We start from the raw sequence: 22855 nt of genomic DNA, 5'->3' as shown, positions 1-22855 counted from the left end.
TGACACTATACACAAGAATACATTCCAAATGAGTACATGATCTAGGTATGAAGATTGATAGTATAAACAAATTAGTGCAGCAAGGAATAGTGTGTTTTTCAGATTTATGGAGAAACACGAAATAGAAAACATTAGGAAATGCAAAATGGATAATTCTGATTACATTAAATTGAAAGATTTTTGCACAAGCAAACACAATGCAACCAAGATTAGGAGGGAAATAGAAAACACAGACAGAATTTTTGCAACATGTCTGTGATAAAGGCTTCCTTTACAAAATATAGAGAGAACTGAGTGAAATGTACAAGAATACACAGTATTCCTCAACTGATAAATCATCAAAGAATATGAAAAGGTAAACAGCAAAGAGAAATCATAAGGGACTTACTAAAGTTGAACTGTTTACATTCCTACATAGAAAGACAATATTTGTAACTCTTGAAACTTTTTTCAGTATCTGAGTAGTTGATGGGATTACAGAGAGAGAGAGAGAGAGAGAGAGAGAGAGAGCACAGGGTGAGTTGAATAGGATGGGATCATATCTAAAAAATGAAATTAAGAGGTGAGAGAGGAATATATTGGGAGGAGAAAGGGAGAAATGGAATGGGGAAAATTGTCTCTCATAAAAGAGGCAAGAAAAAAACTTCACTGTAGGGAAAAAGGGGGGAGGTGAGAGGGAAAACATGACGCTTACTCTCACCACATTTGACTCAAGGAAGGAATAAAATGCACACACAATGCACTTACAAGGCAGGAAAGTGGGGGAGAAGGGGATAAGCAGGGTGGGGGATGGTGGAAGGGAGGGCAGTGAGAGGAGGGAGCAATTAGAAGTCAGCACTCTTGGGGAGGGACAAGGTCAAAAGAGAGAATAGAAGTAATGAGGGGCAGGATAGGATGGAGGGAAATAGAGTTAGTCTTACACAACACGGCTCTTATGGAAGTCATTTGCAAAACTACACAGATATGGCCTATATTGAATTGCTTGCCTTCCCAAGGGGAATGGGTGGGGAGGGAGGGATGAAGAGAAGTTGGAAGTCACAGTTTTAGGAACAACTGTCGAGTACTGTTCTTGGTACTAGGAAATAAGAAATACAGGTAATGGGGCATAGAAAGTTATCTTGCCCTACAGGACAAAAGAGAAGATGGGGAGAAGGGAAGGGAGGGATGTTAGAAGAGAGGGCAGATTAGTGATAGGAGCAATTAGAATGCTCACTGTTTTGGGGTGTGGGAGGGGAGAAATGGGGAGAAAATTTGGAACCCCAAATTTTGTGGAAATGAATGTTAAAAGTTAAATAAATTAATTTAAAAAAACAAAAACAAAAGAATGAAAAAAATGGAAGATAATGTGAAATATCTCATTGGAAAAACAACTAACCTATAAAGTACATCCAGGACAGACAATTTAAAATTATGGGACTACCTGCAAGCCATGTGCAGAAAAGAACCTAGACATCATCTTTCATGAAATTGTTAAGGAAAACTACTCTGATATTCTATAACTAGAAGGCAAAATAAATATTGAAAGAATCTATTGATCACCTCCTGAAAGAGATCAAAAAAGAGAAACTCCCAGGAATATTGTAGCCAAATTCCAGAGTTCCCAGATCAAGGAGAAAATATTGCAAGCAGCTTGAAAGAAACAATTTGAGTATTGTGGAAATACAATCAGGATTACACAAAATCTAGCAGCTTCTACATTAAGGGATTAAAGGGCTTGGAATATGGTGTTCCAGAAGTCAAGGGAACTAGGATAAATAAATAAATGAATAAATAAGTAAATAAATTTTTAAAAAGCTTTTGACAACCAGCATCATATTAATATATTATATTTGTTAGTTTTGCGAACTTGATATCTTTTGTCATACTTGTTTAACAGAAAAATTAGGAATGTCCTTTTTTTAACCAACTCATTTTAATTATGCTAAGAACTATCTGAAGTAGTATGTCTTCACAAAAATGATCTTTTTCATGATTAGTAAATCCAGTAAAATGGACTTTTATGATCATATCAGATTTCTTATGTTGTGTTTTAACTTATACGTATAAATAGATTTTTAAAACATGATAAAGTGTGGTAGATTTGGATAGTAGATTTTAGAGGAATACACGTCATCTGAATGAGATTAAGACAATTTTTTAAATTTTGTTTTAAATGCATGGAAAAAAGTCAAGTAGTAGAATTAAACTTCTGTCAATATTCCACTAATGAGACTTCCATTCAAAAACAACTACAAACTCTGATTTGTCATATTTGTTTTAATTCCAGGAGAATTAAAATTCTTCCAGAAAGTCTGCCTCTGCTTTAACTATATGAAAAATCAGAGCAATGTCACAGAATTTGTTCTCTTCAGACTGTTCAAGAAGCCAGAAATTAAGATGATTTGTTTTATAATCTTCTTGATCTGCTATTTTGCCATCTTCTTGAGAACATTATTGTCTTCATCACTATCATTTGTAGTCATTTAATCCTACTACCTATGCACTATTTTCTTTGTTATTTATCCCACATGGATCTTGCCTAGACTTCCACTATAGTTTCCAGGCTACTCACGGACTTAATTACTAAGGAAAAATTAATTTCCTACAGGCTGTATGACTCAGCTCTTTACTGCTCATTTTTTGCAGGTATTGAGATGTTCGTTTTGGTGTCTATGGCCTTTGATTGTTATGTCGTCATAGCATGCATTACATGATAATTGTGAATAGACAAAGATATAACATGATACTTTCGATGGCCTGGTTAGTTGCCTTTTGGCATACCATTGCCCAGATGATCATGGTCCTTAGATTACCTTTCTGTGCCTCTAATGTTGTGGATCAGTATATGTGTGATGTGAAAGCTCTCTTAAAACTTTTCTGCACTGACACACATGTCTCAGATATCTTAGTCATTGCAAATACTGGAATGGTTGTGTTGGCCACCTTTCTGGTTTTCGTGGCATCCTACATTGTCATATACTACATTGCATATATATTACATGTCATCTTATTATATTAGGAATCGTTCCTCAGATGCTTGATGTAAAGCACTCTACGTCTCTGCTTCCCATATCATGGTGGTTGTTCTATTCTTTGTTCCCTTTGTTGCCACCTGTATCCCACCTCCCACTGCTAGTCAAAATTATGCAGAGTGCTCTGTTTTACACAGTCATTGTACCCATGATGAATTCTCTAATCTATAAGCTGAGAAATATAGAAATTAAGAATGCTATTTGGAAGGTATGGGCAACGAAAGTATTTTTGATATTCAAATTAAACAAAATTTTCATTTGATTTTTCACTTGGGTCTGAAAAAATAATGACACACTGTTAATTTCACCATATTTTTCAGGGATGAATTTTTTCTTGTTCTCCCTTTTAGTTATTTGTAACATTAATTACAACTATTTTTAATTTCAAGCTTCTCTTCCTTTCTCACAGCCCTCCTTTACCCTTTGAGAAGGCAAGACATACAACAATTATGCTTGTAATATCACAGAAAACATTTCTACACACTAGCAATTTTTTTAAAAAGCAAGTAATAAAAAGAAAATAAAAAAACTTCACTAAGAATGGGGATGAACTGTTTTTAAAGGCTAAAAAGTCATGGATGAAATCCAGGAATCTTAGTTCATGTACCTTTATATATGGAATGGTCCCTAGTATGGTATTTTAAACACCTCTAACTTGATAATAATTATCCCATTAGTATGGAATGGAAAAGATTAAATAAAAAGATAATGTATCATAATATCCCTTTATTATACAAATTATTATCCCATGTCTAGATGTTTGAGATTGTCAAGAATACTAATGCAGAATAAGGAATCATTGAAAAGGGCAGCCTATAGAATGACTGTGAAATAATCAGTTTCCTTTTATTTTTTGATTGTCTCCCATTTCATTTCTACTGTTCTCACGTACAATCTTTTTTTATACTTTGCTGCCCTCCACATACTACCCTGGCCAACTTACTTATCCCCATTAATTATATTCCGTATCTTAAATCCACGTATTTGTACTGTCTGTTACAAATGCCTCAAATGTTCCTTTCCCTCATATCTAACACCTAGAGCCCCTTCCTCTAAGACTAAACTCAAAATCTCTCTTCAAGAGTAGTTCTTTCCTGATTCCCAATTAACTGCATCTAGTATCTGGGGCTCTGTCCCATCTTTCTTATACTGGTATCTAGGTGCCTGGTTTATTGGCATTGCTTGCTTTGACCCCTGGTTCTTTCAACCAGAAGCTATATAATGCCACAACTTACCTAGTGCTGAACTGGCTAGTGTGTGCCAAGGTTGAGACAAAGTGAAGTCTGAATGTCTCTTGGGTTTCACTGAAGCTTGCTGCATGAGGTATGGGGGAGGAGTGTTCTGGACTCTGGAAATCTCCTCCCACCCTTGGGCTGTGCTAGAGCCGTGGCAAGTTCTGTAGCTGGTGAACCACGTCCGCACTGGTGTCTGCCCAATTTCCCGGGCTGTGCTAAGGTATATCTGGAGTCCTGCTGTTGACACTTACACGCTTCACTCCCCCTGAGGCTCAGGATCTCCTTCTACTCTGTTGAGATAGGACCTGCTGAGATATTTCCAGTCCTTCACTGGTCCCCGTCAGCCACAGCAAGAGGGACCCTTCCCATTGATCTCCCTTGCCTCCCAAACAAAAAGACTGCTGTACCCCTTCTGGAAGCACCACTATTCCAGGACTTTCCTGCTGCAATATCTTCTGGTTTCTTCAAGGTTAACAAGGGAAAGGTGAAAGCACTTACAGTTTACTCCATCGCCTTTGCTCTTGCAATTTCATATTGGTGACTTTCAATCATTTATTCTGTGGTCTGATTGCCCCAGGAGTAGCTTCTGTTGTTGTAGCAAGCCCTGCTCTTCTCTGTCACACAATTCCACTGGACTCAGGTCCTGTGCTGAGAGGTTTGGGAATCTACAGTGCTAATGGCCAATCAGTCCACCTGATCCATTCTTGCTTCGCTATCATAGAGTCTTTTCCTTCTACAAGCCTGGTGCAATAGATACATCCCATCGTCCTGTCCTGAAAATCTGCCACATTCTGTCTCCTAATGCATTCTGCCACTCTAAAATTTGTTCAGATTCACTATTTAGAGATGTCTGACAGAAATGGAGGAACAGATCAGATTAGTCACTCTTTCACTTTGTCATCTGTGCTCCACCCCCACTTCTCTTGATTCTTGTATTTGAAAGTCAAATTTTCGGGAGAGTGTGAGGCCTTGGTGTGAGGGCGCTGGAACAAACGCACAGGGAGTGGAGTGGAGGCAGTGAGAGCCAGGCTGCGAGCAAGGCTGGCTGAACACAATACTTTTTTTCTTTCTTTTAAAATAGTACTAATAATAGCATCAGCTGCCAGCATTTTTATGAGGATCAAAGGAAATTTGATCAACTATTTAAGTGGAAGAAGAAATATCTCACTGCATTTGGAGATTTTGCAGTTCCAGGAGCCAAGATGGTGGAGTGAACAGTAATTGTGATCTTCCTCCCCTTGTTGACCTTGACGAGCTCAGAGAATATGTCCCCAGGAAAAACGCTGAAACAGGGGAAGCAGAAGGGGTAAACAGACCTTTAGCCTGTGAGGCTAGAAAGATGGCTAAGGAGGGTTCCTCTTTCGGTAGCCAAAGGTAACCAGTGCAGGATCAGAGCTGTCCCAGATAGCCCACTTCAACAAACCAAGAGAAGATCCTGAACCCCAGTGGGGTGAAGCCAGAAACTGCCAACACCAGGAACCCAGGCATTTCTGAGCACCCCAGGGGAATCGGGAGGACACTAGCGCAGACAGCTAAGCTTGCTTAGGTTCTAGCTCAACATAGGAGACCTCCAGCATCCAGACCACCCCTCTCCCATACTTAAAGTAGCTAGCTCCAGGATAGCTGTGGAGAAACTCAAACAGATATCACCTGACCTCTGCTTTCCAACACCAACCAGCTCAGCATCGAACAAGCTGCAGTCTTTTAACTTCTAGCTAAAAGAACCAAGGCCACAACACATAAAACCTCAAGTTTTAGGCACAAAAACTCTGGGATAGAGCTCCCTGTGCCACAGATGCAGAGATTTACTTTAAAAGCCAGCAAAAAAGTTACTATTATGAGTAAGAAGCAAAGGAGAAAAGAAAAGAGAATAGAATCTTTTTATGGAGATAAGGATTAAAACACAAATACCAAAGAGGTCAGCTTTGAAACTGTACTCCTATTTGAAACTTCAGAAGGGAATATTAACTGATCTGAAGCACAAAGAGGCTTCTTGAAAGAGCTCAGGAAGGATTTCAAACCCCAAATTAGAGAAACAGAAGAAAAACTGACCAATGACTTCAAAATTTGAAAATAGAAATAACAGAAGAATTTAAAAGGACAATTGGACAAATTGAATGGGAAGAACAAAATCTAACTGGGAAAATGGACAAACGGAAAAGGAAGTACAAAAACTAATTGGAGAAAATAGCTCCCTAAAAGGAAAGATTAGATAGATGGAAAAGGGTATACAAAAGTTAACTGAAGAAAACAATTTGATAAAAAATAGAATCGGGCAAGTAGAAGCTAATGAATCTATGAGACATCAAGAATCAGTCAAACAAAATCTAAAGAATGAAAAGATAGAAGAAAATGCTAAATATCTAATTGGAAAAACAACTGATCTGGAAGATAGATCCAGGAGAAAAAATCTAAAGGTTATTGGTCTATCGGAAAGCCATGATCAAAAAAAGAGCCTGAACAATACCATCCAAGAAACAATCAAGTAAAATTGCCCGGAAGTCCTAGATACAGAGGACAAACTAGTCATTGAAAGAGTCCACCGTTCAGCTCCTGAAAGGTACCTCAAGCTAAAAGGAATATAATTGCCAAATTCCAGAACTATCAAGTGAAGGAGAAAACAATGCAGGCATCCAGAAAGAAACAATTCAGATATCGAGGAGCTACAGTCAGGTTCACACAGGACCTTGCAGCTTCTATGCTGAAAGATTGAAGGAATTAGAATATATTCCATAAGGCAAAGGAGCTGGGACTACAACGAAGGATTGATTACACAGCAAAGTTGAGCACAATATTTCAGGCAAGAAGATGGACATTCAATGAAATAAGGGATTTCCAGATCTTCCTGATGAAAAGGCCAGAGCTCAGAAAAAAATTCAATCTTCAAACACGTCTCAAGAGAGGAATAAAAAGATAAACAGGGGAAAAAGAAAATTGTTATTCAATATGTGCAAACTGTTTACATCCCTAAAAGGGAAGTTGAGACTTGCTAATATTGAAAATTGTATATTTGTTTAAAAAAACTAAAAGATATACATACATATATATATATATATATATATATATATATATATATATATATATATATATATATATATATATATATATATATATATATATATACACACACATACATAGAGGGAGTGGGTTGCGAAGAGATTGTAAAAAGATGTGAAAAGGAGGAGGCTCTTGTCTGTTCATCAAAAATTCTTGAAAGTCCTCTATTTCATTGAATATCCCTTGTTTTTTCTCTTCTTACATTCAGCTTTGCTAGGTAGGTGATCCTTGGTTTTAGTTCTAAGTCTTTTGATCTCTGGAATATCACATGCCAAGTCTTTTGAACCCTTAATGTAGAAGCTGATAAATCTCGGGCTAACCTACTTGTGTTTCTTTCTCACTACTTGCAATATTTTCTCCTTGACCTGGGAACTCTGGAATTTGCCTCCTATTTTCCTAAGAGTTTTCCTTTGGGAATTTTTTTCAAGAGATGACAGGTGGATTCTTTCCCCTCTGGTTCTGAAATTCCAGGGCAGCTTTGCTTGTTAATTCCTTGAAATTTGATATTTACCTCTCTTTTTCTTGATCCTGGTTCCAGTCAGTACAATAATTTTTAAATTATCCCTCCTCGATCGGTTTTCCAGGCCAGTGGTTTTTCCAATGAGATATTTCATTCTGTCTTCTGTTTTTGTTTTCATTCATTTAGTTCTGGTTTATAGTTTCTTCATTTCTCATAAAGTCATTAGTTTCCATTTATTCCACTGCAATTTTTAAGGAATTATCTTCTTCAATGAGCTTGTGGACTTACTTTTCCATTTGACTAATTAGTCTTTTAAAGGCGTGCTTCTCCTCCTTGATTTGTTAAAATTCTTTTGCAATTTGGGTTAGCGTACATTTTAAGGAGTTATTTTCTTCATTATTTTGGGGGTCTCCTTTAGCATGATTTTCTTGCATCACTCACATTTCTCATTCCAGCTTTTCCTCTCTTATTGAGATACAGAGTTCTTTTCTTTTTTCTTAAATGCTTATTTATTTATTTTTAGTTTTCAACATTCATTTCCACAAAATTTTGAGTTGCAAATTTTCTCCCCATCTTTCTCCGCTCCCCCATCCCAAAACGCCATGTATTTTGATTACCCCTTCCCTCAGTATGCCCTCCATTCTCATACCCTTCCCTTATCCCTACTTTCTCTCTTGTCTTGTAGGGCAAGAGAAATATCTATCACCCATTACCTGTATTTCTTATTTCCCAGTTGTATGCAAAAACCATTCTCAACATTTGTTCCTAAAACGTTTACTTCCAACTTCTGTTCCTTCCTCCCTCTGCACCCATCCCCACTGAGAAGGCAAGCATTTCAATATAGACTACATATGTGAAGTTTTGCAAACAGCTTCCATAATACTCATGTTGTGTAAGGCTAACTATATATCCCGCCATCCTATCCTGTTCCCCATTTATTCTATTCTCTTTTTTGACCTCGTCCCTCCTCTAAAGAGTTTACTTCTAATTGCTCCTTCCTCCCACTTGCCCTGCCTCCAATCATACCCCCCACTCTTCTCCCCTACATTTCTGTAGTGTAAGACAGATTTTCATACCAAATTGAGTGTGCATGTTATTCTTTCCTTAAGCCAAACTTTTTCCCTCTCACCTGCTCCCTTTTTAACTACATTGAAAATGTTTTTCTTGCTTTTTTTGAGAGGTAATTTGCCCCTTTCCACTTCTCCCTTTCTCCTCCAATATATTCCTCTCTCATCCCTTAATTTTACTTTTTTAGATATCATCTCTTCTTATTCAACTCAACTTGGGCTCTGCGTGTGTGTGTGTGTTTGCATAATACCTCCAACTACCCAAATATTGAGAAAAGTCTCAAGAGTTACAAATATTATTTTTCCATATACGAACGTAAGCAGTTCAATTTTAGAAAGTCCTTTATGTTTGCTCTTTCCTGTGTACCTTTTCATACTTCTCTTGATTTTTTTGTATTTGAAAGTCAAATTTTCTATTCAGTTCTGGTCTTTTCATCAATAGTGCTTGAAAGACCTCTATATCATTGAATGATCATTTTGTATGCTGAGGCATTATACTCAGTTTTGCTGGGTAGGTGATTCTTGCTTTTAATTCCAATTCCTTTGACTTCTGGAATATCATATTCCAAGGCCTTCAATCTCTTAATGTAGACGCTGCTAGATCTTGTGTTATCCTGACTGTATGTCCACTGTACTCGAAATGTTTCTTTACAGCTGCTTGCAATATTTTCTCCTTGACCTACTGCTGCCTCTGCCATAGCCATGGGCCCCTAGGGCTGGGGCTAGGGGAAGACCCTGCTCCTTTCTCACCCAGTTAAAAAAGCCCTCTCACTGACCTTTGAAATTGTCTTTGGGGTTTGTGGGTTGAGGGATCTGAGAACCCCCGCTTCTTTTGGGGATTCCATTCCCCAGAGCCTGTTCTGGTCCTGTTCCTTCTCGTGCTGTGCAGCCAAACTTGGGCTTTACTGCACTCCGTCTCTAGCGAGATAGACTTTTCCCGTTAGCCTTCCAGGTCACTCTGGCCTGGAAATCTCCTGCACTCCATCATTCTGTGGCTTCTGTGGCTCTAGAATTTGGTGAGAGTTTTTCTTTACAGATATTTTAGGGGCTGTGGGGGAAGTGATAAAGTATGTGCTTCTTTCTGCTCCACCATCTTGGCCGCTACATGCATTTTCAATAAGATCAGGTGTGAAACAAGGACGTCTATTATCACCACTGTTATTCCATAAGGTACTAGAAATGTTAGCTTCTGTAATAAGGAAGGAAAAAAACTGAGGGATTTGAAATAGGCAAAGAAGAAACTAAGTTATCACTCTTTGTAGATGACATGATGTTATACTTAGGGAAGTGCAGAGAATGAAGTAAAATACTACTTGAAATAATAAATAACTTTGACAGAGTTGCAGGTTACAAAATAACCCCACACAAACCATCTGCATTTCCACATATTACTGACAAAGTCCGACAGCATAAGATAGAAAGAGAAATCTCATTGAAATCTATGGTAAACCCTATAAAATATCTGAGAACCTACCTGGCAAAAAAAAAAAAAACTTAGAGACTTTGTGAACATAATTACAAAATACTTCCCACACAAATAAAGTCAGACCTCAGTGGAAAATTGTTAGTTCCTCTTGGGTATGCCAAGCTAATATAATAAAAATGACAAGTCTAACTAAATTAATTTACTTATTCAGGGCCAGATCAATCAAAATGATGTTATAATTTCATGAGAAATTATTTTTCCCTTAACTTCCTAAGCCTTTCCTACGCATCTGTGTTACTTAGACGCATATTATGAAACCAAGCATGGTGAAGATAACTGTATAGAAAAGAAAGCCACTTTTGATGGTGAAAAAGAATCTTTTACTATTGGGTATACAGCACAGGAAAAGGACCGTTCCAGAGAAGATTCCAACAGCTGTAAGTTGAGAGGTACAAGTGGAAAAGTCTTTATGATTTTTTCCTAACAGAATGCATCTTCAAGGTACTTATAAAAATAAAAAAAAAGTGGTGATTATGAACACATGTGTGCTCAACTTATTAAAATGTGCAATTATAAAATGTATCAGCTGACTCAAATGCTTATCAGAGTAGTAGACAGGAATTATCAGACTATTCAAAGATAAAATTTTAATGATATTTGTCCCACAAAAAAGAATACAAGTAGAGAGTAGGTAAAGGTCAAACAAAAGTCTATGCACTAAGAGTTTGGTGCAGCCATAAAGAGAATACAACATTTCTGGGACATGAGAGCCATATATAAAATGCTCATTACAGATGGCCACAAAGCAATCACATACCATCACTGCCAACATGAACCTGTCAGTCAAAGCACAGTTAGCAGTAAAGAAGAATTGTGTGATAGAAGTAGAGATAGACCTCCTGTCTTCTAAAATTAAGTTTTTCAACAGGTTTAGTGTAACAGCAGTGGAGTAACAGAAATCCACGAAGGATGATTATTTAAGGGAAAATACACCAGATTTTGTAACGTGCAGTATAGGATAATGAATGAAATCATTCCAAGATTCCCCTCAAAGTGCTCACATAGTTGACCAAGAAAAGCAAAAAGAGAAGAATCTGAAATTCTTCAAAGTTAGAGAATTCCATGACAATGAATATGACTGCAGCATTCTGATTTGTCAGAGATCATCATGAGTACAGTCGAAAGGAATTTGAAAAGAAATCCTGAAAATCTAAGTAGTGCAATAATAAGGACTCAAGTATTGATATGAAGAAGGTACTTTTTAAATAAATTATAAGAATTAAAGGACATTTAAAGGAATTAAACATTTTCTTGATGATTCATAGTGGATAAAGGTTCAACCTTGAAGTCAGAAAGTCCTGAATTCTTATATTATTTTTGACACATATTAACTTGTTGCCAAATTAACCATTTAACATTTTGATGGCCTAGGAAACTCACTGACAGTAAAAGTTCCAGGGAAGATGTCAACGTACTTCAGAAGAGTTGATTTCACAGTGAAAGCTATTTATGCAAAGGAGTTGCAGATATATTCAAAATAATAATAACAAAAACAACAATTCCCCTGTGGCGCTAGTATTTATTAAAAATGCAAATTCTACCTGAGAAATTCATAAAGATAGATAAGGAAAAGGGAAAATAACATGAACTCATTCTTTAGAAGATAGGAGAGAAGAGCAGCAACTGTGAAAGGAGGTGTTTTGGTTGGGGGCTGAGTGGTGGGTAGAGTTAGGGGTGACAACAGATTATAGCATGGTTCTGAGAATGATATTTATATAGAAGAGGAAAGTATGCGAATGGAAGAACTATAAAAATCTTTAAAATTCTGAATGTAGGAAATCCAAAGAAACATCCTTCCTGTGTTGTTTTTGTGTTTGTTTTGCTTCATTGTTTCTTCTCCCAGAGCATCTGTTTCCAGGCAGGAATAAAGCAAATAACTTTATACTCTTGTCTTTATTTATTTTCAATTCTTTCCCTATCCAGAATCTAGGTAGTTCACAGGAAATTTTCTCCTTGTATAACTCTATCGCATCACTTAAGTTAACTTTCCTAAATCCCACATGCTCTTTCACTTCTCTCTCTCCCTGTAATTATTATGTTATTATTTTCACTTTTACTTTTCGTAGTGAGTTATTATGTGATATTCCAGCATGGTACAGGGTCCATAATAAAAACTTCACATACACCTCAGAACTTGTATTTCTCACTTTCATTATTTTTTGTTGTCAACAGCTAGCTATACAGAATAAAGAAAATACTCTCATCAGTATAAAATACATGTTTCTTACTTTTGAAGATATTCCCCAAGTCACCAAGAAGTAATTCTCAGATTCCATAAGTCAGCAAATAATTTTAGAAAGAAAACATTTTGGTTTCAATTACTTTCCTGACAGCTTCTTTCAAATCTTTGCTTTTAAGTGCATATTAGAATGTTCAAAATGGGCATGGTCCGGGGGGTAGAGAAAAAGGAGAAGTCACTTTGATGCTGATCCATGAGTTTTTAGATCTGGTGACAAAATAGAAAAAGAGAAGGTTTCCTTTAGCATTGGAAATGACAGTCAGGAAGAAGGAACAGGTGGAGAAGGCTTCATGACTCCCTAGACTGACAGTCATATTATAAAAAAAACAAACTTCTAATTCACTATTGATTTAAGGAATGAAGTACCACATTACACCTGTCAGATTGGGTAATATGACAAAACCAGAAAATGATAAATGCTAGAAAAAATGTGGAATAACTGGAACATGAATGCATTGCTGGTGGAGTTTCGAACTGATCCAATCATTCTGGGGAGTAATTTGGAACTATGACTAAAGGGATATTAAACTGCTCATATCCTTTGACCCAGCATTACCACTTCTACAACTGTATCTCTAAGAGATCATAAAAAATGGGAAAAGAACTCACATGTACAAAAACCTTTATAGCAGGGGAATGTTTAATCAAGTTATGGTGTGTGAATGTAATAGAATACTATTTTTCTATACGACATGATAAACAGGCAGACTTCAGAAAAAGACCTGAAAAAACTTACATTAACTGATGTTGAGTGAAGTGAGCAGAACAAGAAGAACATTTAACACAATAACAGCAGCATTGTGCTAAGACTAACTTTGATAGACATACCTCTGCTTAGCAATGGAAGAATCTAAGACAACTGTAAATGATTCGTGATGGAAAATGTTAACCACATTCAGAAAATGAACTAGGGAGACTAAAAGCAGATTAAGGCATCCTCCTGGTTCTCTGTCTCTCTCTGTGTCTCTCTCTCTTTCTCTTTCTCTCTCTCTCTCCTCCTCTCTCTCCTTCTTTCTCATGGTTTCTCCCATTGGTTCGAATTCTTTGCAGCATTGTATTACCTCTCCAAAGGAAGGTAAATTTGGATGGCCAAAAGCTACCTAGTTGACCTGGGCTTTACTGGCTCCTTTCCTGTCTTGTCCTGTCCTGTCCTGTCCCAAAACCTTAAACTTGCTGCATTCTGAAACTCGGTCTCCAATGGGACCCTGCCTAAAGGCTCCTCTGGACAGTCCTAGCTTTAGAGTGATTATCAATAGTAACCGTGGCTGGTTCCCACCCAGCCTGATGTCTTTCTTTTCCTTGACCTCATTTGAGGGGCCATGCTCTGGCTACTTCTTAAACAGGCCTACTTAATGAATAGGCATTTCTTCACTGTGAGTACCTGCAAAGACCTTGGCCTAAAGAGCCCAAGGTCTCCCAGTGCATTCTGGGCCATCTCCAGTCACCCTGAGGAATATCTGGTCATTGGATTCAGATGGTTCTGGAGGAGAAGTGAGACTGGTGACCTACGCAGCCCTCCCTTACTCAAAACAAAGTCAAGTGCAAGTCATGTCATCATTTCTCTGATGGTACGGTCTTCTTTGGCAACGAAGGACAAACACACTTTGAAAATATGTTTAATATGACTGTATATGAAGAGCTTGTATCAGATTGCATGCCATCTTGAGAAGGTGAAAGAGGAGAGAAAGGGAGAAGAGAAACTTTGTAACTCAAAATCTCATAGAAGTTATTGGTGAAAACTAAAAATAAGTAGTAGAATACTATTGTGCTATAAGAAATGATTAACAGGAAGACTACAAAGAGGCCTGGAATGACCTTTATGACCTGATGCTGAGTGAAAGGAGCAGAACCAGGAAAAATTTGTACACAGCAACAACCACAGTGTGCGAGGAATTTTTCTGGTAGATTTAGCCCTGCACAGCAATGTAAGGACCGAAAAAATTCCCCAATGGACTCTTAAGGCAAAATGTCTTCCACATCCAGAGAAAGAACTATGGAATTTGATTGAAGAATTAAGCAGACCATTTTCTCTTCTGTTTTGTTTTGTTTTGTTTTCAAGTTTTCACCCTTTCATGATAATTATTCTATGCAACATGACTAAAATTATCCATGCAACATGAAAATGGATTTAATAAGAATGTACGTGTAGAACCTATAAAGATTTCACACCCTCTGGAAGAAGGAGGAGGGAGAAAGAGAGGAAGGTGGGGGAGGGGGAAAATCCCCAAAACTTGTCTAGACAAATCCCTCCAAAAATCTAAGATATAATGGAGTGATTGTAGAAAATTAAAAACAAATTAATTAATTTTAAAAAGAAAACTAAAAATAAGTAAAACAATTGATTTTAAAAAGTAAGATGCATTACTCACAAGTTTTCCTATTTATAATTTCTGCCCATTGCTTTTAGTCTTCCTTTCTGATGCCAATCATTCTTCAGTGACTGCCATAGCATTTGCCTCAGGCACAATAATTCTAGTAATTTTTTCTTATGTTCAAGATAAAAGATGAGCAGCCTTATTTGAAGTTTAAAAACCTTTGCATTATAGCTCAAAATTACTTTCTAGATTTGCTATAGATTATTCATATTCATGAATTCTATGGCCTACACAAATTGATCTTATTTCTATTTCTCAATATATCACTTCATTTCTCATCTAAGAACCTTTGTATATCTCCTCCTACAATGCCATAATGCACTCTCTTTGCATGTTCACATGTTAAGTTTATTTATGAAGTTACCTCAAAAGTCACCTTACCTCCATAAAATCATCTTTCAGACATCTTGAAGTCATGTTCAATATATTCTTATACGCTGTCTCCAAGATGTCTGCAATGAAGGTGAAGTCCAGGAATGTTTTAAATTTTAGTTGTTTTTTTTTTCTGTAAACCAATACCTAACCAGGAATCTACAGGCTAGTAGATAAATAATTGCTTCTTGATTGATTGATTAACTTGTTAGCCATTTAGATACATAAAGACGGTAATCAATGACCTTAAGTCTTTTCTCTAGCCTTCACCAATCCATCTTTGCCATGTATTAGAGGCTCTTCTTCCTGTTATGTCACCCCATTTTACAGTCTGTTCTACTTATTTATATCCTTCTCATAATGAGGCATTCAGATTTGAAAGTTGTACTCTATCAGACAAGAGTACAAAAGGATTTCTCCATTCAAATAGAGTCATAATCTGCCTCTTTTAAACTATCTAATATATAGTAAACTAGTGCTGCATGAAGTGACATTTAACAAAATTTGAAATTAGATATTTTCAATTTTTTTTCCCTTTGTTTGATGAAAAGAAAATGTTAATCTTTCTATAGCTACCTTCAAGTCAAGAAAACCTCCATTTCATTACATAGGTTTTGGTTTCGGTGTTTTCTACATTTGTTTCTCCAATCATGAAAGTTAATGTTAACTAGTATTGAAAAGGTAGTGATTGCTTTAAAAGTTTTCTTAGCATTTTGCCAATGTCACCCACTGCATCTGTCTTTTGCCTATCTTCTTGATTTTCATCTTACCCCTGGACTTCATTGACTGAGGAAGACAGATTGAGATTGATGAGTTTGTGGTTCTGTTATGGATCAACTTGTACAAAAGAGTGAAAATCAACATAATCAGAAGCAAGACAATATTGTACAAAAAACAGCAATATTGTTATAAGAACAGCATGGAGCAACTAAGACATTTTACCTCATATAAATACCCAAACTAATTACACAGTATATACGAAGGAAGAAGCTATGTATTTTGAGAGAAAGAATTGATGAAGTATTTAAAGCATGATTATAAACACGTTTGTGTGTGTATGTATGTCTTATGGTAGACATCAATAAGGTAGTGGATACTGGTAAAAAAAAGGGGGGGGGGGAAATTTACTTGGTTATTTTCGTACATCTTGAAAAAGAATAGCACATGTTTTAAATTATATACTTAATTTGGTATATATTTAAGAGGAATGGCAGAAAAATTTGCAGTGTAAGATTATGATGGCAGACTACTATGCTATGAGAAATGTTGAGCTCAATGATTTTAGAGAGAAAAAAATCACGGAAAGAGTACAGAATAATGAACAAAATGAGTGGAACCAAGAGAACATTTTATACAGTAGCAGTAATATTGCCTCAAGAATGACTTTGTAAGAATAAGTCATGTTGACACATGTCAGTTGACAGAATTGTTATAGTCAAGTTTGGTGCTACAAAGTCCCTAGTACAGTTCTCATAACAAAATAAACACTTAAAGAGTCTTAATTGAATCCTGAGTTCGTTGAGTGGACACAAAGATTCCTTAATCCTTACTTTCAACATGAGAAACTCTAAAACGGAAATTGGCTTTCAATTTCTTTAATTTGTTTTATTTTTGATTAATGAAATAAAACAAGCATTTCCATAATAGTATAATTAAATAAAAGATGATTGTACATGGAAATGCAAACCTGTTGTATACAACTTGCTCTTCCTTTTTAAAGCATTTTAGTTTTTCTATAATTAAGCATCAAGTATTTCAATAAGATGTTACAATAAGGAGATGATTGTATATGAAACTGCAAATCTACTGTGCACAACTTATTTTCCTTTCAAATATAAAACGAAATTATTAAGGAAGTTTTTTTCTTTCTTCCATTCCCCCCAGACCTAGAGATTGGTACCCTTAGACAGAAATACAGGCATACATAAATACATATGTATGCATACATATATAGACATACATATACATACATACACATATATTGTAACATCTTATTGAAACAATTCTGTCAACCCACTGACTTCCTTCAAGGATTGGCGACTATTATTCTTTTCCAATAGTGAATATGGTCACCCCTCAAAGTGTTTGTTTCTGACACATCTTTTAAAACCACTTGTTCACTGCACTACCTTGTGCCCTAAATTTTTATTCCTTTTTTGTGTGAAATTATGGAAATATGAAAAAATAACATTCAGTCTTGAAGAATCAATGGATTCATTTTTACAATGAATTGTCAAGGAGCTTAAATAAAAGATTCTAAGGTTGATGCTAAATCATGGAGTAAATTGAAATGATATTCTGGCAGCAATTTTTCTCATTTCAACTATCCTTTTTTTACCTAAAAATATTATGAATATTTTTCCGATGGTAGTAGAAACTGACAGTGTGACCACCACAGAAGAGGATAAGTGAAAAGGACTCAGGGAATTAATTAAAAATGGCCACAAATCAGAGCAGTTCATCTAGTAGTCGTAGAATTCATAGAAATGATTTTATTGAGAAATTATTTTGAAACCCATTAATTTTCTCAAGGTTTCCTTCACATCATTGTTCCTTAGACTGTATATTAAGGGATTTAGCATAGGAATAACGACAATATAAAAAACAGATCCCACTTTGACTACAAAACGTGAGCTGTTAAAGTTTGGAATACAATAGAGGAAGAGGATGGTGCCATAGAAAATGGTAACAACTGTCAATTGGGAGGCACAAGTGGAGAAAGCTTTATATCTCCCACTGGCTGAATGCATTTTGAGGATCGTTACAAAAATAAAAAGATAGGATGTAAGGATAATTATGAGGGTGGAAAATACACTGAGATTTGTAAAGACAAAAAGCATTATCTCACTGAAGTGTTTATCAGAACAGGAAGCAGATAGGAAGACAAAATATTCACATACAAAGTTATTAATGATTTTGGTTTCACAAAATGACAGTACAAGAAGTGAGTAGGTGAGTACAATAGAAGAGATTATGCCCCAAGAATATGCCACAGTCACTAACAGGGCACAGAATTTTGGAGACATGGAAACTGTATACAGCAAAGGATGACATATAGCAACAAAGCGGTCATAGGCCATCACTGCCAACATGACCATTTCTGTTGCCACACAGGTGACACAAGTGGAAAACTGGGTGATTCAACATTTTATGGAGATGCTTCTGTCTTCCACAACTAAATTTTCTAATAGTTTTGGTGTAACTATAGTGGAGTAACAGAAATCCACAAAGGACAAGTGCTTAAGGAAAAAGTACATGGGTGTGTGGAGTTTGGGATTGATCTTGATGATCACAATCATGCCCACATTCCCCACTGCAGCGACTGCATAGATGGTGAAGAACAGTAGAAAGAGGGGCACCTGGAGCTTTGGGTAATCAGAGAATCCTAAGAGGACGAACACGACTGTAGTACTCTGATTCCTGTCAGGATTCACCATGATTCCTTCTGGGGAGAATTAGAGATGAACAATGATAAGTAAAACATAAATAAATTTGAGAAACAGAAGATAAGTGGTGAGGTGTGAAGTAGAAATTATTATTTTAATCATGGGAATAGTAAGATGATTAGTTTTAAAGTTAGCACTTTAAAAAAAATCCTATATATTTGGTTTGAGAGAAAATCATGTATTATGAAAGAAGGAAAAGAAAGAGTAGCATAGAGAAGGGTCTAAACATATGGGTGACTGTAAATTTGTGGAATCTCACATATTTTATTCAATGACTACATAAGGAGAATGGGATTCTCTTCATTTTACAGCAAAACTCGGAGTCAGAGACATGTCCTCTTATTCTTTCTGAAATCCGAGTATGGTAATTATGCAGAAGATCTGATATTTCTCTCGTAGTCCTTAGGGACCCAGGCCCTAGAGACTCTCTACTGACCCTATATGTATGGGATCAAAATAATTAATTCAAGAAAAATTCTCTGTGTCATTTTCAGAAACTAGAATTTTCTAGAAATTATATTGTTCTTGCATTTAAAATTCCTTCACAGATATTTACATAAACTTTTCATAAAATTGCAAAATTCATAATTAGATGCAAATTATCATGCAATGGAATAATTTACACTCACAGGTCTTGAGGTAAGGCTTGTCCTGCATCATCTCAATAAATACTCATGGAGAGAACTTAATATATATTTCTTGACTCCACCTTGCCCAGTTGAGAACAATATACAAGAACATTGTGAACAGTAAACAAGCATTTCTTAAGCATTGTCAATATTCCAGGCACTGTTCTAAGCAGTAGAAGTACAAATAGAAGCAGAAAGATAGCCCCTGTCCTCAAAGAGCTTACATTCTAATGGATGAAGGCAAAGGAACCTGGAAGAACCTACCTGGAAGCTTTCCTCTCAATTCTCCCAGTTTCTGTATCATTCATGACATCTCAACCTCATCTAGTCGCTCTCCGGAATTCAGTTCAAGCTGCTCTGATAATATGGATTGCCTAGTGGAAAATAAGGAATGTGAAGAGCTGATCACAATAAAGTAGAAAAAGGGGAAAGCAGGGGAAGTCTATAGAAAGAATTGGTGAAATGTAGGGTACAAGCTCTGCAAACAATCAACAGTATCAACACCTAAAATGACATTAAAAAACACTAATAAGAAACATATATGCAAGGCATTTTCAGAAATACCAAAGAGTGAACCACCAACGATGAGCTCAGCCTCGTTGTATAATTATAAATTATCAAGAGAAACAATAATTAGATTAAATTTAAAAAGCAGACCATGAGGGGCTGGGAAAACATCATATATTATATCAAAAGAAACAGTTAATTTCCAAATTAAATAAGACAGGTAGGAAATTAATTTAACTAATGTTTAGCAAATACAGCACACATTGATGGTCAGCTTTTACTACTGGGTACTCAGTAGAGGAAAATGACTGTTCCATAGAAGATTCAAACAGCTGGCGGGTGAGATACACAAGAGAAGAAGATCTTATGCTTTCTCAGTAGAACGCATCTTCATGACAGTTACAAAAATAAAAATATAAGAAGTTAATATGACCACAAGTGTGCTCAACATATTAAAATTTGCAACTATAAAAAGCTTGAGCTGACTAAAGTGCTTATCAGAACAGGAGACATAGAGTATGATAGAGTAGTCACAGATAAAATTTTTAATGGTATTAGTAAATTAGTCAAAGATAATACAAGGAGAGAGTAGGTGAAGAGCAAAGAAAACAGTATGCCCCAGAGGTATGGTGCAACCATCAGCAGGGGACAACATTTCTGGGACATGATGATCATATATTAAAGCAGATTACAAATGGCAATAAAACCATCATATTCCATCACTGCCAACATGACCGTGTCAGTCAAAGCATAGTTAGCAGTAAAGAAGAATTGTGTGATGCAAGTAGGGATAGAATCATTGTCCTATCTTCTAAAATTAAGTTTTTCTACATGTTCGATGGAACTGCAATGGAGTAACAGAAATCCAGAAAGGGCAAATGTTTAAAAAAAAATACATTGGACTGTACAATCCCGGGTTCATTGTAATGATAGCAGTCATTCTAAGATTCTCCATCACAGTAATCACATAGATGGCCAAAAGAAGCAGAAAGAGAAGAGTTTGAAATTCTGGGTAGTCAAAGAATCCTAAAAGCATTAATATGACTGCAGCACTCTGATTTCTGTCAGAGATCACCATGGCTAACGTCGAAAGGAATTTGAAAATAAATCCTGAACAAGAGAATAGTACAAGAATAAGGACAGAAGTGATGAGATGAAATAGGTAGGTTTATATAAATGATGACAATTAAAGTACACTTAAAGGACTTAATCATTTTCTTGATCAAAGGCAATGTTCTCTAGTGGATGAAACAGATCAACCCTGAAGTCAGAAAGTCCAAGATTCTTATCTTATCTCTGACCCAATCTAATTTGTCATCTTGGATTAACTACTTAATCTTTTTGTAGACCAGTCAGGTCACTAACACTCCAAGTTACAGGTCAGATGCCAATCTACTTTAGAAGAGTTGACCTCAAAATGAAAGCTATTTATAGCAAAGAAGTTAGAGATCTAGACAAAATTAATAATAATGATGATAATTCCCTTGTAAAATTGACATTTATTGAAAAGTGAAATCAAATGAGATTTTGTGGATAATTCATAAAGGATGGATGAGGATTAGGGGAAATAAGATGGACCGTTAAGTTAGAGGAGAAGAAAGGAGAGAAGGAGAGAGGAAAGGAGAGAAGATGAGGGAAGACTAGAGAAGACGTTATTGTTGGGTCCTGAATGGCAGCTTGAAGTAGGTGTCAGTGACTATCATGCTCATAGTTCTGAGCATGATAACCATATAACACAGGAAATGATGGAAATGGAAGCCCTTAAAAATGTTGAGATTTCTTAATGAAGAAAATCAAAGGAAATAAGTTTGTTTCCCCCGAACATCTGTTGCCAAACTGAAATAACACAAAATAATCTTTTACTCTAATCTTCCTTTATTTTCAATTTCCCCCACCCAAATTTTGGGTATTCTACTCAAGTCTTTTTTCTTTATAAATCTAACTCACTCTGTCTGATGCTTTCCTTTAGGAGACCAGGTGACCAGGGCACAGCCAGAGTCACAACAACAACAATCCTGCTCACAGGTAACCCAGGTGTTGGAAAGACCACACTAGACAAAGAACTTGCATCAAGAACAGGACTGACATACATTAATGTAGGCAATTTAACATAAGAAGGACAGTTATATAGTGGCTTTTTTAAAGAATATGAACGTCCCATTTTGAGTGAAGACAGAGTAGGTGATGAGTTAGAAAATAAAATGAAAGAAGGTGGAGTTATATCGTTGATTACCATAGCTGTGACTTCTTCTCTGAATGATGGATTCATATAGATTTTGTTCTTCAATCACATAATTCTGTATTATATACAAGACTTGAAAAGAGGGGATTCAGTGTAAAGAAACTATGGAACAATATTCAGTGAAATTTTCTAAGTTCTTTATACAGAAGCCATGGCCTCCTACAACTATGAAATAGTATACTGGCTGCCCAGCAGTGTACCAGAAGAACTAGAGAATAATTTAGATCAGATGATGAAATCAATTGAGCAGAGGATAAAAGAAAATAATTGAACGTTGAGGGTGATGCATGGACTTTCAAGGTTGTCCACGTGATGGTTAAAGATTTTCTTGATGATTTCTCTTCTTCAACACAGTAGAAATTAAGATAAAGTACGCCAAATTTTATTATCCTAGTTTGTGTTGTGGAAGTAGTAGGTGGATGATATATAAAGATGAGTTATGACTAAATTATTTTTTTCTCCATAAGAAAACTGAAAACACACAAATACAATAAATAAGATATTAAGGGGGGGGGAGCTAAGATGGCAGAATAGAAAGACACAAATACGCTAGCGCCGAACCCACAGCCTATAAAATATCTGTAAAAAGGAACTCCTGGTGAATTCTGGAGCAAGTAGAAGCCACAGAACAACGGAGCAGAGGAGACTTCTGCTCCAGAGAGCCTGAAAACCTCGTGCAAAAGGTCCCTTGCACCCCAGACCCAGAGCAGAGCCCAGCGCTGCCTTGGC

At 36.3% G+C, this 22855-nt stretch overlaps 3 pseudogenes; 2 read left to right on the top strand and 1 right to left on the bottom strand.

Moving 5' to 3' along the window:
- Positions 1 to 2310: 2310 nt before the first annotated feature.
- LOC140516701 (olfactory receptor 4P4-like) lies at positions 2311 to 3273 on the top strand (annotated as a pseudogene).
- A 14521-nt stretch (positions 3274 to 17794) lies between these two features.
- LOC140516546 (olfactory receptor 5D18-like) lies at positions 17795 to 18739 on the bottom strand (annotated as a pseudogene).
- A 1875-nt stretch (positions 18740 to 20614) lies between these two features.
- LOC140516700 (adenylate kinase isoenzyme 6 pseudogene) lies at positions 20615 to 22397 on the top strand (annotated as a pseudogene).
- The last annotated feature ends 458 nt before the right edge of the window (positions 22398 to 22855 follow it).

This window comes from Notamacropus eugenii, chromosome Y (genome assembly GCF_028372415.1).
Source record: "Notamacropus eugenii isolate mMacEug1 chromosome Y, mMacEug1.pri_v2, whole genome shotgun sequence".
Taxonomy (NCBI): domain Eukaryota; kingdom Metazoa; phylum Chordata; class Mammalia; order Diprotodontia; family Macropodidae; genus Notamacropus; species Notamacropus eugenii.
The sequence above is the reverse complement of the archived record's forward strand: the minus strand, read 5'-3'. Positions and strand labels throughout refer to the sequence as shown.